Genomic DNA, 14,777 nt, shown 5'->3' with positions numbered 1-14,777 from the left:
TGAAAGGACTGCAGAAAAGCTCTAACCTTAGTAATTTGAAAGCCAGCATTTGAATAGAGAATTAAGATCGCATTTCACAGTTATAAAATTTTCATACCTTCTCTTAAACAGAAAGAATATAGAAATAAGAATTTTTAAAGGACTTATCTTTTTTTTGAGTCAGGCTATAATATGAAACAGAAATGAAAGGAAAATTGTATTTTTCCTACTTTTGCATTGGTCACTTTTGTTTTATCGTTGTCCAATTACAGTTGTCCCACTTATTTCCTTGTTACTCTCTTCTGCCCCACTGCCCCCTACAGTCAGTCCCCACCTCGTTGTCCATGCCCATGAGTCCTTTATACATGTTCCTTGACTTGTCCCTTTCCCTTTTTTCCCCTGTTACCCACTCCCCTCACCCCTCTGGTCATTGTCAGTTTGTTCTTTATTTCCATGTCTCTGGTTCTATTTTGCTCATTTATTTGTTTGGTCCATTAAGTTCCTCTTATAGGTGAGATCATATGGTATTTGTCTTTCACCACCTAGCTTATTTCACTTAGCACAAGTATTTTTAAATTTACTGTAAAACTAATACTTTTGGTGCACACTTCTGTGAAATTTATTACATGTATAGATTTGTGTAACCACCCTCTCCATCAGGATACAGAAATTTTCCATCATACTCCAAAACTCTCTTGTATTATAGGTTACCCCCTCCTTCATCCTTATGCCCTGGCAACTACTGACCCTTTCAACATCATTGTGTCTTTCAAGAATGACATATAAATGGACTTATCCAGGTACCCACTTTTTTATTTCTGATTTATCTATATTATTTCCTTTCTTTTGTTTGTCTTTGGTTTATTTCCCTGTCATTTTTCTATCTGTTTTTTTTTCAAGTTTTTTTTTCAAGCTTAGGTTATTGATTTGAGACATTTTTTCTTTTGTATTTCTGTAAACATTATTTTAGCCACATTCTACAAATTTTGATATGTTGCATTTTTTATTTTTTCAGTTCAAAATATTTTTAATTACTCTTGAGACTTCCTCTTTTATCTGTGGTTATTTAACAATGTATTTTATAATTTCTGAGATTTTTTTCTATATCTTTTGTCATTGATTTCAAGTTTAATTCCATATGGCGTAAGAACATAATTTGTATGATATTAAATTCTTTTAAATTTGCTAAGGTTTGTTTTACATCTCAGGAAATGACCTTTTATCGTGAGTGCTCCATATGCACTGGAAAATAACATGTATTTTCTGTGTATTAAGCTAGTACTAGGACTTCTCTCAGTAATCTCTATGTGCCAGTTCCTACTTCTCCATTATTTGCTGCACTGAGTCCAAGATTGAAGACACCGAAGTGGGGAGGAAGTAAATTTACTACTGATTTAGTGGTACTTTGTTCCTTTCTACTGCAATTTGATGGCCACTATTTACATTTCAGAGTTTTCAAATGGCTGCTTCACACATTCTCTCCAAACTTTATAGTTGCAGTCATTAGGAGAGAATGAGTAGAGTATGCTCACTTCATATTACCTAGTAAGTGAGTTGTTGAGCTAAACTTTAATGACCAGGTTCATCAATCACACATGCCTAATTTTAGGCAAAATCTTTCTTTGTGAAAAAGGATCTTTTATGTATTCACTTACAAATATTTATTTAGCACCTTTTATATACTGGCATTGTTCTATGCACTGAAGGTATAGCAATGAACTGAATCTCCATTCCAGTGGGAGGAGATAGACAATATACAACCAAAAATATGTAACATGTCAGATGCTGGTAGGGCAATAAAGGAGCATAATGAGGAAGCTTGTGATCTGAAGTGCTGTGGAAAGAGAAATTGAAATTTTAAACTGGATTACGGGGAATGTTATCAGTGGAAAGAGAATATCTGAATGAAGAAAGAGGTTAGTTCTGATTGAGATTACCATCTTTGAAAGCTGAATTTGAAACAGATCAAGTTGAATATGTGTGTGTGTGTGTGTATACTGAAAATTTTAGTAATTTCAATCAAGGATATTTAATTTTTTCCTATACAGTTAAATTATTCCTTTTCTCTTCTCTTTTCTTTATTTTTTAAAGTCAGAAAACCAATTCTTTTTATGTTTAAAGCTCTGCCAGATATTTCTAGCAGGTGCCGATGGTCACCTGCCGCACTCACACCAGGTGGCCCATATAGCTGGTAAAGAGGGTCTGGCCAGCAGCAGATCAGGCCAGAGGTGGCCAGAGCCCTGGGGTTGCTCTGCCTTGCTGCTGGCACTGATAACTTCTTGTTTCAGTTCATCTGCAATCAGCTTGTCCTCCAAGTCCCAGATCTCGATGCTGGGGTCAGCGGCAGCACAGAGTGGTAGTGATTAGGGCTGAAGCACAGGGTACTCCTGACATCTCCACCATCAAGTGTGTAAAGGTGCTTGCCTTTGCTGAGGTCCCACAGTAAGGCCTGGCCATCCTTGCCTCCAGAAGCAGAGAGGGACCCATACGGAGAGACAGTTACAGCATTCCGGTACCTTGTATGGTCAATATGATTGGTCTTCAATTTGTAGTTTACTAGCTTCTGTACCTTGACCAGCTTGCCCCAGCCATAGGACATGATGATGGGATTGCTGCTGTTGGGTGAGAACTGCACACAGGGCACCCACTCTGAGTGGCTGTCATCCTGGACAGTATATTTGCATACACCCAGAGTATTCCACAGCTTGATTGTTTTATCTCAGGAGCCAGAGACAATCTACAGGTTGTCAGAAGAGAAGGCCACACTCAGCACATCCTTGGTATGGCTTACAAGTCAGCACGTGGTTGTGCCTGTTGTGAGATCCCAGAGGAGAAGGCTTCTATCCCAGGAGCCAGAGAGGGCAAACTGGTGACCTGAAGAGATGACCATGACACTAACAAAATGAGAGTGACCCCAAAGGGCATGCTGTGGGATGTGGCAATTGGTCTCATCTCTCATCATCTTCCACACGATGATGTTCTCCAGAGGTGGAGAACATCATGTCTGGGAACTGGGGGGGTGGGTGGTAGAAACCTGGGTCACACAGCCGTTATGGCCCTTGAGAGTTCCACGAAGGGCCATCTGTTCAGTCATAGTGCTGGTGGGTGATGGTGTTGCTGCAGTGACAAGGATGGACGTGGATACCTCAGAAAGACAAGCAGCATAGCCCTAAATTATTTCCAAATAAATATATAACATTAAAGGCTTTACTAATTATAATTAAATTATTAGTTACATGCAAAACAAATCAATTTTAAACTTAAATCAGTCAAAAATAGTCTTGATAATGTGGAAAATTAAATTGTGTTGACCACAAATGATTTTATGCAACATAGGTAGGTCTCTCCTGGATTAGTAAACCTCTCTGATTTAACATGGACAAGGCAACTTTTTTCTCTAACTAAATTTAATAGTTTTCATTGTAGTGTAGGGATTGATTTGTCTATATGAATTAATGTATAGGGGAAATAATCTAATTAAATTCATGATAAGTTTTGTAGCATCGTTCTTTTCAAATACCAAAGCACCCCTCCAATGTCAATACTGAATGTGAGTTCCAAAGAAAGTCTTTAATTGCTCGAATAGCTTACTTCATGCATTGTCAGTAGTGGTAAGAGCAATATGGACAAACTAGGGCAAAGTCAGCTCCCATTCAGTTAGGAAAAATGTCATGTCCACATGTTGCCCTCTGCAGTTGCCGTGTAATTCTAATTGACTCTCTGGGGAATCTCAGTTTGAGCCGCTGAGGGCCCAGTTCAGCTTTGGAGCTGTGAGTGAGTAACTGATGACAGAGGTTGACTCAGTGTGTTTGTGTGTGTGGAAGTGTTGAGGCTAGGAGGTTATGCAAAGGCCAACAGTCATTACTCCTAAGGCCCAGTGGAAATCACACCTTGGTTATCAGCTTTTACCTTTAGCACAATTAAATATATTATTAAAATTTGAAAGCACCTGAAACTTATTAACTATTTAGTAATACTTCTTTCAAAAACAAAATAAAGAAGGCTGATTAAAAATATATATGCATATATTTGAAACTGCACAAAATTTTTTAACTATACATAAATATGTTATCTAAGGATAGTAACATCTTTTCTGGAGGCTCACATAATATTTAACATTTTCAGTGCTGTGCCAAACAAACGAGTTGCTTTTGGATACTCTAATGTTCTCTTTTTGCTCTTGAACACAGGTTGAAATATATTTGTTAAAAAGTTAGTCTACCTTCAAATTCTGTATCTTTTTCTAAACAAACTCTCAGTTAAAGGGAAATATACTCTTCAATTTCTGTAAAGAAATGAAAAGAGTGTATCTAGGGATTTTTCTTTCCTACATAAACCACTATCACAGATTTCCAGTTGGATGTGGCCCAAGTATGATATATCTGCCTATCCCAGAGAAAGTGACCAACAAATAGGTTAGTATTATTACAGAAATAAAATATCATTTAATTTAATATTTTTTCATTGAGCATAGATATAGAAATTAATAATTTCATGTTCACTTAGATCTGTACATCTAAACTTGAGGTACAAATCTTCTTAATTTTTAAATTTGAAAATAAATACGTCAAAATTTTATAACAAAATGAAAACATGAATACCTGAACTTCTGTCAAATATCACCTTGTATTTTACCTCAGGAATTAAAGAGAGGCATTCTTAAAGCATAATTTAAATTTTCATAAGGTTTTATCTGAATAATCTGGTAGAACTCTGGAGAGATACCCTAATGCAAAATGTAGATATGAAGAAATGAAAACAAATCCGTGGAAAGATATGAAGTTGTAATCTGTCTAAGAGATTCTCATAGAGAATCTGTCTAAGGAAAAAAGGCTCATAAGCAGAGGATAAGACAGTAATTTGCTTTCAAGAGATTAATCTAAATTAAAATGTTAAGAAGCTGCTGATAAAAATCTATGATTTTTTTTGCTCTGAATTCTCTTAGGGAAATTTTTTTCCCTATGATTCCACACATACATATATAGAATGTTTGATACTATAGGAATTTAAATAAAAGAAAGGTATAAGCATAGTTTGAGCTGCTTGTATGGTTACAATTAGTTCCTTTTAGAAGTAATTATATTGTTAATTTCTATATGTACAGCTAGTAAAAGAAAAACACCTTAAATTAAATAATATTATTTAATTTTAGTAATAATGCCACCTTCTCTGGGAAAGTGGTATTTGTTGAACACTTTCTTTGGAATAAAGATTTCATATTTAATTAACATATTCACAATGAAATATCAATTACATGAAATGAAGTGTAATTATTTATTGACAAATATCTTTTTCCATAATACAGATTAATAGGCTTTTTCCTCATATGTGTGTCATAATGATTATCTTGTGTTGTCAAGGACAAGGCATTCTTTAGCCATATATTTTATTAAGTGGAACTCCTCTTAATTAACATTGAGGATGTATCTGTTCTGTTACTTCAATATTTCTTAATAAATATTGTTATAATGTGTTTATTAAGTGTAATTAGAAGCAGTGAAGATATAAAGTTAGATTACAAAAAGAAAATCTTCAATTTTTTAATTTTGGAGGTTTTGTATGAATAAACAAGAATAAATATATACTGGTAATACATTAGAAAATTAAGCCAAATAACATGGAAAATGTTAACAAAAAGATAAAATGTAATCTTTAGCATAGTACTATGGGGAACTGAAACAATTCTGTTATATTGAAAAGTATATGTTCAAAATTTTGGGCTTTTAAGAAATTATAAAATTTACAAGTTATAAAATGTTGAACTATTTATTACATTTTTTAATTTAGTAATCCCCACTTTTGTCACTGTTTTTCTTTGTTTTTAAAATTTTCTTTGATAGTCTATAAGTTTATTTTTTAAAAAATATACTTTATTGATTATGTTATTACAGCTATCCCATTTTTTTCTCCCCTTATTCCCCTCCACCCTGCACACCCCCACCCACCAGCATTCCCCCACCTTAGTTCATGTCCAAGGGCCATACGTATAGGTTCTTTGAGTTCCATTTCCCATATTATTCTTAACCTCCCCATGTCTATTTTGTACCTACCATTTATGCTTCTTATTCCCTGTAACCTTTCCCCCATTCCCTGCTTTTCCTCTCTCCCTCCCCACTGACAACCCTCCATGTAATCTCCATTTTTGTGATTTTGTTCTTGTTTTAGTTGTTTGCTTAGTTTGCGACCATACTCAACCATTTCTGTGAGCATCCTGATTACCATGTTCTGAACTCTACATTTGATAGGTTGGCTGTCTCTTCTTGTTTAGTTCTATTTTTGGAGTCTTGATCTGTTTTTTCATTTGGGCCATATTTCTTTGCCTCGGTGTGCCTCTTATGTAGTAAGGGCCAGAGCCTTAGGTATTCACCAGGTCAGGGCAACTCATTTCGCTGCTTTGTGGTGCTATATGTGGGGGAGGGATCCAAGAGGGAACAATGCTGGTTGTGCAGCTCTTGGCTGGCTTTCAGTCACTTCCCCACAAGCAAATTGGGTCCTTTTGGTGCTGATTCCCGGGTACATGGGCTCGTGTACATTCTAGGACTCTTATGTCTCTACAACAATCTCTCCTGTGAGGCTGGGAGTTTCTCCTGCCCCTGCAGCCTCCACGGGTGTTTTCAGTCAGACAGTTTGAGGTTCTATTTCCCCACGCTGGAACCCTGGATTGCATGGTCTGTCTTGCTCCCCAGTTGTTCCTTCCTGTTTATCCGCACGTGAATGTGGGACCACCAGCTCTGCCAGCCACCACTTTGTGGTGAGTCCTCTCCACCCTGGCTGCACATCTCCATCCCTCCTACTGGTCTGGGTGAATGTTTCTTCTTTAACTCCTTGGTTGTGGGACTTCCATACAGTTCAATTTTCTGTCAGTTCTGGTTGTTTTATGTTTTTAAATTTGTTATTGTCCTTCTTTTGGTTGTACAAGGAGGCAAAGTATCTACCTATGCCTCCATCTTGGCTGGATGTCTAAGTTTCTGTTACATAATGTTGTTTAATATTTTTCAAACTACATAATGAAATTCACTAGTAAGTCACATGAAATTTTTTTAAGTTCATAACTATAAGGTAGAAAACATTGAAGTGCCTTGCATGCATTATTCTAAGAATAAGCTTCATAGAAAAATTTGCTTCAATTATACTTACTGGACTGCAATGAAAACTGAATTTCTCATTGATAGATTTGGTAAAATATTACTGAAAAGCCACTGGACTACATGACAGACAACTGAAAAATATTGTGTATATACTTGTGTTATTTATGTCAGTAGTTCATTTACTGCATTTTATCTATAGTTTGGAATGTACACAATGAATATGACCAAGTGGCCCACTCTCAATATTGTAATCAAGACTTCACTGATGGTTGATGAATTGCCCATAAAGATGAAAGATGAAGTGTTGGACTTAATCATTTTACTGCCAGAGATCTATGTATCAATCAGTGGTGAAAAACATCCTTGAGAGAAGAAACTATTACTTAATTAGCATTGGAATATTACAGGCACAGATTTTCATTGCATAGCTATATTTCAAGTAAATTATGAAACTAAACAGAAGTCAAAGATGTAATGCAGAGTGTAGATACTGCAAAATTAAGATGGGTTTGGCCATATATAACAAACTTAACTGAATAGGTCCCTGTAAATTTGAAAAAAAAAACCTGAGCAGAAACTGTTTCAAATGCATGATTTACTAGTTAAAAATCTTACAGTCAAACATGATACAATATTTGGTATTACACTAAAAAAAGTGTCACTGGGTTCAGGTTATTTTGTGAGATGCAAATAAACCGGTAGTTAACAAGCTGACAGACACAATTATACCAATTTCAGATATTGGGGTATTTCCGGCAGAATTGTTTAGGGCCAGAATGTGAAAATAACACTAAAGAAAAAGTTTCGGTTATTGCTCAATACAATTAAGCCCTTAGATTACACTAATTTTCATAATATATGCATGCATACATACCTTGTTGGTTGCTTCTATAAGCTGGCATTTTATTTCATTTCTTTTTTATTCCTCATTTTTTTGTTTTCCAACTCTTTAACACTAAACTCACACTATTTTAATGTTTCATAAAATAGTATATTATACTACAACAATATTAAAGAATTTTTGTATAAAAGAAGAGTTTAGTCCAAATCCTACCCTGGCATATAGCTGCTTCATTTATCCATCTGCATTACCTTATAATCAGGATGAAGGAGGACAACTAGATGATTATAGGTGTAACCATGAACCTATAAAGATAGATGTATAGCCAGCCATACATTTTAATAATTTTGTAAAGGGGCCTTTAACACCTTTGAGTTACTCATACTCTATTTTGATTCTTGAACATCTTTTCTTCACAGTGCATTTTCTACAACAGCTTTTGCTTACCTTCCTGGTTTTTCAGTTTGGGATTAATTCTTTCACAGAAAGTCCTCCCTTCAGCTTGATGGTTAGCCTACCTCTTTGTATTTGACAGTAGGGGAGGCCTGTTATCATAGGGGTAATAAAAGAGGTGATTAGATTTTCATTCATTTAGTTTCTCAAGGGGTATTTCTTTTTTCATTCTGGCTTAGATTCACTTTTTGCCATCTTAGGGCAAGTCTCTCACTCAGCCAGGACTCCAGAATCAAGGATTTGCTATTATTACCGTAATGGTCTTCAACCTTGGCTGTCAATAGAGCAGTTTCAAATTGGTGTGGGCCCCACTCCAGAAATGTTAAATCAGAATCTCAGTGAATGGAATTCAGGCACAGGGACTGTTTGAAAATGTCTTATTTTATTTTAAACTGCAGCTAGGGATAAAATCATCACCCTAGAGCAGATTACCTACCTCAGCTTTGACAGTATTGGCATTGTACTATGTACTTCTCTTGTGGGAAGCTGCCTGCTCTTCCTGTGCATTCTAATATATTTAACAGCATCCCTCACCTCTGTCCACTAGATGCCAGTAGCAACCCCTCTACACCCAACCATGTGACAACAAAAACATTTCTAGACTGTTCCAGTATTCTCCTGGGGGCAAAACCACCCCATTTGAGAACTGTGCTCTATAGACAGAACAGTCAGGTGAAAGGGTTAATTATGAAACTAGAGTTCTAAAGTAGAGGAGTGAAAAGGACCACATGATTCAATCAGGGGCTGGCATCTTTCAGGATGTCCTGGGCAGGGCTCAGGTGGAATTGACTCCAAGTTAGAAACCTGACTCTGGCCACTTGCATGAGACAATGATTCGGACATTGACCCAGCTTCTGGTGCTTGAGGAGAGGCATCCAATATGTGTAAAGTCATCCAGCTGGTGCTGAATGCTCCACAGACAGCAATGGAGGTACCTTACCAGGAAATGCCATAACAGCAATGTAGGCTCCCAGAACAGGAGATAATTACAAGTCTTACTGAATAGGGCTAGGGTTAAGTCACAATGTGGGAAAGCAGAAATGAATAGCGAACTAGTAGTGCCTGCACTAACTAACTATGTGAATGATAAAATACAGTGTAAACAGGTCAGGGCTGATTTTCCTTACCTAATCGAGTCCTCAGTAGGCAATCCAGAACTGGTGCAACTTCAAGATTTTGTAAGGACCCAGAATCTATCTGCCTACTCTGTCATCCTTACACTGAGATCTCATGCTCATGATTGCAAGGCTTCTGCTGTACCTCCAGACAGCACATTAACATATTGGGCAGGAAAAAGAACATGGGTTAAGGGACCAAGTATGAAAAACCAAGGGACTTCTTTTAGAAAAAGTGAAAGAGCTCATGCCTCTCTCAAAGAAATCTGATTACATTTAATTGACTAGAATTTTGCTAACAGATATGCGAGCTTCAAGGGAGACTGGGAGATAGAATATTTTAGCTGGACTCATTGCTGCTCAGTAAAAAAAAAAAATCCATTAGTATGGAAGACGAAGGAATGGATGTTGGGCAGGCCTCCAGCAGCTTCTGTAACAGAAGGTCTGGAATCTAATTTTGTAACCTGGAAGTGTACAGATGAATCCAGGGAAATAACCCCAGCAACACACATGAGAAAGAAGAAAAGAAGTTACCTTGTAATGAAGCCAAATATCTGTCTTACTCTGGGAGGATTTTGGTTATTTTCTACCAAAGAGTGGTCCAATTTCATAACACAGTCAGTCCCAAACCTGTAAATTGAATCAATTAAACTACTGTATGAAGCTGGCAATTGGTTAATCTGGCTGGAGTGGAGAGCGTAACGACAGAGGCTAAGTAAAATCTGACTTGTAGGCAACATTATGTAATTTGCACTATGTTGCTCATTTTCTCAAAGCATGAAAAAAGTAATTGGTATGAAGTTAAGATTTCATGGAATTATGAGATTCCAGGCCCCTTGGGGTTAATTTTGTTTCTTGAAATGCACTCTGGTCTGTTTTCTAAAGCCTTAGTTTAAAAGCATTAAGCCTTTAAAACTTACTACTTGAAATATAATTGGCCTTGAGATTCATTTTTTTCACTTGAATTTATCTTTTGCCAGCAAACCATGTCTTTGCTGTAAAGGCCTTAGTAAGTGTGTTTTTTATGTCTGTGCTCATTAGCTATAGGACGAGAGGGGCTAGATATTAGTTAGTGCCTAATAGGATATCTCATTTTATGGAGATGATTTTTATATTTCACAGTTCTTTAATCAATGATATACTTGTGTGTGTGTGTGTATCCTTTAAAATGATATCTATCTCTTTTTAATCTTTTAAAGTTACAATACTGAATATATTATGTCTGTGTATCCATTGATCCAGAATTCTTTAAATATTTCATATTATAATTTATTTTCTAAAAAGAGTACTCTTTTGAAGATGTTTTGAAGCATTTATTTTGAAAAAAGAATCATATTCACAATGTCAAACAAATTTACAAAATTGGTGTGCAAAATTAATTGTAAGAGGATAATAGTATTTGAATTAATAAATAGCAAGAAATATTTCAAAATAAAAAACAAGTTCTTATATTATAATAACAGATTCAAAAGAAGTTTTGATTACATTTTTCCACAAAGTATTATTGTTATTTGTACAACACATTTTGTCAGTACTCCATGAGAAGCCATTTGTTATTTTCAAACTCTCATCAAGCAGTGGGTATAATTTTTTCAATAAGAAATTATGGATATTAGTTATAATTTAATTGTAAAAATTGGTACAGCAAGAGTGACTAATTTTCACTTGAAATTGGATTCACAAAAAAGTACACTGGAGTTAAATATTTTACTTGAAAAATATAGTGTTTTGTTTTCTTTGTTTTAATCTATTGACATTTGTGAATCCTCTAGGAAATTAAATGGCTTCTCGTAAGGCTCAGGGGTCCATTTAATAGTTCTCAAGCTAGACTTATGCAGCAATATTCAACAGATATATAACATGAGCCACATATGTAATTTTCAATTTTCTGGTGGACATTAGAAAAGGAAGCAGGTAAAATTGATTTTAATAACATACTTGATTTAAACTAATATATCCAAAATAATATAATTTCATCATTTACAAGCAATTGTAAATGATACAATAATGGTAATTTAATATGAATGTTAAATGCTATAAGTGAATTTTACATTATTTTTTTTCATATTGGTTCTTTAAAATCCATTGTATATTTTATGTTTATAGCATATCTAAACTTAGACTTGCTCATAGCCATATATAACTAGCGACTACTGTATATAGCTCTAAATGCTTAGATTCTATGGTTTCAGGAAAGCTGATAACTCTATTGTTCAATAAAGGGAAAAAAAGGAAACTGATTTTTTTCTCAATAAAAATAGCCTCTAAATTTAGAAATATCAATAAAAGAGGAAAATACCTGCCTTAGATAATTCATTAATTTAATTGAATCATTACATAAAATTACATGCTCTAAAAATAACAGTAAAATATTATATTTTTACTCATATTTTATGGAACAACTTTATTCAGACTATTCTCTTGGGTCTCAACATCCACATCTCCATCATCCCTAGAGTCCTCTAACCGTTCTGTGGAGCACATAAGCCTTGCTATTGTCTGAGCTGATGGAGATATGGCCCTTTTTGAATTTGAATCTCATGTTATCATAGTACATTTTAACTCAATTCACAAAATTTATTCATGTAACAGTGGAGTGTGTGTAAGTGCATTCCACTCAGGAGACATTTGGTAATGCCTGGAGACATTTTTGGTCATCACATCACAACCGAGGAGAGAATGTTACTGGCATCTAGTGGGTGGAGGCCAGGAAGGGTCCCAAACATGTTACAGTGCACAGGATAGTCACCCACAGTGCAGACGTCTATGGCCAAAAATGTTAATAGAACAAAGGCTGATAAACTTTGGATTAGGACAATCATTTTTGTGTTTATTCAGTATATATTTGCGATCTTTTCTCCACAATCCTCATAGTGGTACTTGCAAAAGGTATCATTAGAAATTGTTTACAGTGTGGTCCAACACTTTCAGTTCTGAATTTGAACTCACATGAAAAATGGTTACACCTGTATTAAGCCTTTGGCCTTCTTTCTTATTTATTCTGTGAGTTGATTTCTAAGGCATCTCAAATTAACACAGGTGTAGGTCATTTGAAGCTATCATTGTATTAAAATGAGTTCCTCTTTTTATATGAAAAGGACTTGAAAACAAGACAATTTTCTCATTCTTGAGAAACAACATTTCGAGGGGAAAAGTCTTTAACTTTATTTGAACATTTATAATATTTACAACTAATTTTCACTTGAGATCTCCAGGGTTCACAGACTAATAATACACTGTGCTCTTCACCTGAGACAAACTCTAGGTAAGTATTTCTTCAAATTATTTATTTTTTTAGAGTTGTTTTAGGTAGACAGCAAATTTGAGGGGAAGGTGCAGATATTTTCCCTTCAAAAGAGGTGTATCCTTGTACATCCTCCCACACAGTGGTGCATTTGTCATAATTGATGAGCTTGCATTGACATGTCCTTCTCACCCAAACTTCATAATTTACAGTAGAGTTCACTCTTTGTGTCTACATTCTGTGGGCTTGGAAGGACAGAAAGAATTATTACCAAGTACCAGAGTTGGCTCTGTGGTGGACATGGGAAAATGTCGTGCAAATCCCCTTCAACAAGCATTTTGTTGCCCCTGCTGCTGAGTGTCTTTTCAGGAATAGCTTTAACTGTAGAAAGCCATTTTGCCCAAAGTCATGCCCCTTTTCAGGGTGGGCCAAGATATTAGCACAACTTAGGACAATTCGAAGGGGCTAGTCTAGCTCCAGAAATCCAAGCAGGGTTGACAAGTCTGTCATTGGGCCATCACCACCCTCAACTTGTACAGTTCTGACACTCTTGCTTCTGCACTTTTATTTCCACAGATTTATATCCTTAAAGTATCCCTAACTATCCCACACATGAAACTTGATCTTACTGTTTATTTTCTAAGGAACTCAACTTGCAGTAATCCAAATTCTACGTCTAAAAATCTTGGAAATGTATGAGTATATCCCTTCCCAATATGGTTACTTGCCCTTTAAAATAGGTCTCAGGAGATAACCACTGTATACAGGGTTCTTCCTCTTGGGAACAAAGCCTCTGCTTCATTCAGTGAGTGGGTCTTGGTCTGAAAACTGCTCAGATATGAATATTGGGAAAGGAATACAAATTTTTAATAGGATGGCTTTCCTTAGACCTCCGACCTGTACTTCAACTCTTGTGTTTGTACAAATTAAACAAACATTTATTTGGCATCCTAGGTTTCGTTAGTCCTAACAGTCATCCCCATATCAATCTGTAGGTCAGGCCCCAGGGGCTGCTGCTGCAACTTTATCTCATTAAGATGACTGCACACTCCTGACTTCTGCAACTAAGTGCATCACTTGGCTTCTGTTGTTCTGAGGACCTACCCATTCCCTTGAGCCTAGTTTTATAAAAGCTTCTTACACGGTTAGTTTTGTCTTGCAAAGGATTACCACAACTAAGCTTCCTGGTGGTAATGATACCCTTATCACCACAATATTCCTTAATATTTTGGTTAACAGTGTCCTCTGGAGCCAACCAGGAAAAATAATCATGTGGTTGCAAAAAATGAGGGTATTTTTTTTTTTATCTTGCCAGAAAGTTCCTCTGGCTTTCACACTTAGCCTTTAACTGGTTATTAATCACTCTCAGGCTTTATTGTCATTTTTTAGTGCATTGATTACCTCCAATAATAATTCTCTGAGGCCATTGTTCTTATAATTACCCTTTTTTCCAGCACTTCTCAAACACCTGAGGCATTGAACCATCAGTCCTCTCCTTGCCACTCGTGTCAATTCCCAATTCACCACCTGTGAGCATTTTAATCACTTTAGTGTTAATCATGTATAATATTGCCTGTCAGATAGTTCCAGTGCTGCACCTGAATGAAGAGGTCCTTAACAGTGGGGACACGGGTGTTTCATCACTAAAATCCTCCTTTAGTGTTTGCTTCTTCATACTGTTTTTGGGATCAATTGTTGCAGGTTAGGGTCCCAAGGAAACAGGCTCTGAGACTCGAAGATTAGTATTCAGGTGGCTTATCAGGGAGTTCCTTTGGGAACCTCATTTGTGAGGGGCTAGATGTTAAAAATCTAGCTTTTCTTTGCCTTTTAAGAACCTCTTTACTTTTGGCTTTTTCCCCTTTAACAGCTGTAAAGTATTTTTTTTTGAAGACAGACTAAATAATAGAATTATTTGATAATATTTTTATAGAGGAATTAATACTCAGAGTAACATAGGTCTACAGCCTTTCTCAGTTCTGTTGGTATATAGATCTGCAGAGTTACATCAATCTTGTTGGGTGTCAGGGCTGTTTGAACATATTGGGTTAAGATTCAAA

At 35.9% G+C, this 14,777-nt stretch overlaps 1 pseudogene; it reads right to left on the bottom strand.

Moving 5' to 3' along the window:
* Nucleotides 1–2,115: 2,115 nt before the first annotated feature.
* LOC123827382 lies at nt 2,116–3,124 on the bottom strand (annotated as a pseudogene).
* Between the last annotated feature and the right edge of the window lie 11,653 nt (nt 3,125–14,777).

This window comes from Phyllostomus hastatus, unplaced genomic scaffold (assembly GCF_019186645.2).
Source record: "Phyllostomus hastatus isolate PE091 unplaced genomic scaffold, TTU_PhHast_1.1 phas_contig_86, whole genome shotgun sequence".
Taxonomy (NCBI): Eukaryota; Metazoa; Chordata; class Mammalia; order Chiroptera; family Phyllostomidae; genus Phyllostomus; species Phyllostomus hastatus.
This window is presented reverse-complemented; position numbering and strand designations above follow the sequence as displayed.